Raw genomic sequence first — 2392 nt, 5'->3', positions numbered from 1 at the left:
CAGAGTAACTGAAGCCGCCAGAAGTAAACATCAAGGCTGGGCATTAACGAGTTAAAAATTAAAATTAAGTTAATTAACTCGTTACTTTTTTTTTCAAATTAACTTTTAACTTAATAAGTTACTTTTTTCAAGATTAACGTGTTAACTTCAAGTTAATTTTATTTCAAAAATATCTAAATTAAGTTAATTTTCGTCCGAAGAATAACGCAATTTTTTTAATGTGTTTTTTCTTTGATGTATCATTTTCAATTTACACAGTAATTTTCTTGGACATAAAGAAAAACTATCTAATTTACCATATAATATGACTGGAATTTTTTTTTTTGCAAATTAACAAGTTTTAACTTTACACTAAGTTAAGTTACTTTTTTTTCAAAGTTAACCTTTAACTTAACGAGTTAACGAAAAAAAATAAGATTAACTTTTAACTTAACTTAACTTAATTACTTTAAAATAACTTAACATAACAAGTTAAAAAAAATCGTTAACTTGCCCAGCCTTGGTAAACATAACATTCCAGAACATCTACAACAATCACTGGGCCCTGCAAACGTAGAAACCATCATAAAGACTCTAAGCTTCATGAAATATATACAAATCGAAAGTTTATTGTGAAAAATTAATTATAATATGTCATGTAAAAACAAAAATCATTGTAATAAATAATCGTATGTAAATTATTGTCAACTATCAAATGTCAGCCAGAGGTCACCGCTGCCAAAGCTTATTTCTAATACAAAAAAAAAAAATAATATAGTGTTGATATAATAAATAATGGGCATTAACTAGTTAATAAAAAAACATTTTATTTAAGTTAAAAGTAATTTTAGATTCTGAGTGGAACGATGAATGTATTGATTTTACAATGATGTGTGTTTTTTTTTTAAATTTTAAATTTTAAATTTTTTTTGTGTCTGTGTACAATATAAGTAGTCGAAATAATGCTTCGATTTTCAACTTCAGTATCTTGCTCGATTGGAAAAAGAATATTGTTGGTGCATCGGGGAGGTCAACATTTAAAATTCCCAGTTATTTTCAAAAGCACCGTGAAAAACAAAAGAAAAATTAAGGAAAAATGGGAATTTTTACGCAAAATCGACTTTGGTTTTTGATGTAACTTTATAACAAATGACCGTAGATACATGAAATTTTCACTGGTTGTTTATATTTGCATTTTCTATACACGATATAATTTTTAAAATATTTTGATTTATTTTGAACTGTTTCGGGACATTTTCAGTTTCCAATTTTATTAGTTTTTTTTTTTCTATGAATGTCAATAAAACTTTATTTGTTGAGTAAAAATGCTTGAAAATTTAATACAAAGCTCATACTATATTATTACATTGACATTTGAAAAATATTAAAAATTTTTAGTCACAGTTTTTTTTATAAGCATTTAAAGTTTAAATCTTGATAAAATATGGAAAAATCACGAAAACTATCAAAATATTTTGAGTTAAGAATTCATAAAAATTTTCTTTTTAAATCTAATATATGAAAATTTAATACAAGATTCCTTATAAGTTTGTCTACTTTTATCAAAAATAAAAATGTTCATAAGAAATTCAAACTAAATTTTTATGAGCATTTGAAGTTCATATTTTTACAACATTGGATATTCACTCGATTTTTCATGTAGTGATTTTTTTATTTTGTTGTAATTCAAAAACGAATAACTGTAGATACATGTAAATTTCACTGAATGTTTATTTTATCAATTCCTATATTTTATAACATTTTCAAAATATTTTGACTTGTTTTAAGCTGTTTACGTACAGTTTTATATTTCAATTTTTTATTTTTTTTTTCTATGAATATCAATAAAGTTTTATCTGTTGGCCAAAATGTGTAGAAATTGAATACAAGGTTCCTGATATATTTTTACAAAAGCAGTTAAAAAAAATATTAAAAATACGTAGGCACAATTTTTTTTTTAAGCATTTAAAGATTTAATTTTGACAACATTAATCAAATTTAAAATTGAATAAGTAACTATTTTGTAGTTGAAAATTTATGAAATGTTCAACTTTTATACCTAAAGATTGAAAGTTTAAAACAAGATTCCATGTAAGTAGTTAATTCTGTTACCAAAAAATCTAAAAAATACATAAGCACAGTTTATTTTTATAGTCATTTTAAGCTCAAACTTGGATGAAATTACATGTTAAAAAACCTAGAGTAACTATTTTAGTTATTTTGTTATGATTGTATAATATTAGTCATGACTCATGAGCACTTGAAACTTCTAAAGTATACTATTATATATCTATGATAGTATCACGGGTTTTTGTTGATGTATAATGCGTTATAAGTACCTAATGGATATTGTGATATGATTAAAATTTAATTATAATTTAATATAATTAATTATAGGTAGGTACCTGTTATA

At 23.3% G+C, this 2392-nt stretch overlaps 1 protein-coding gene across 2 annotated transcripts in view; it reads right to left on the bottom strand.

Moving 5' to 3' along the window:
- LOC100163765 overlaps window positions 1–2392 on the bottom strand; it is a 281589-nt gene that overhangs the window by 269565 nt on the left and 9632 nt on the right. The window lies entirely within an intron of this gene.

The sequence above is a fragment of the Acyrthosiphon pisum genome, chromosome A2, assembly GCF_005508785.2.
Source record: "Acyrthosiphon pisum isolate AL4f chromosome A2, pea_aphid_22Mar2018_4r6ur, whole genome shotgun sequence".
In the NCBI taxonomy this organism is placed as follows: Eukaryota; Metazoa; Arthropoda; class Insecta; order Hemiptera; family Aphididae; genus Acyrthosiphon; species Acyrthosiphon pisum.
This window is presented reverse-complemented; position numbering and strand designations above follow the sequence as displayed.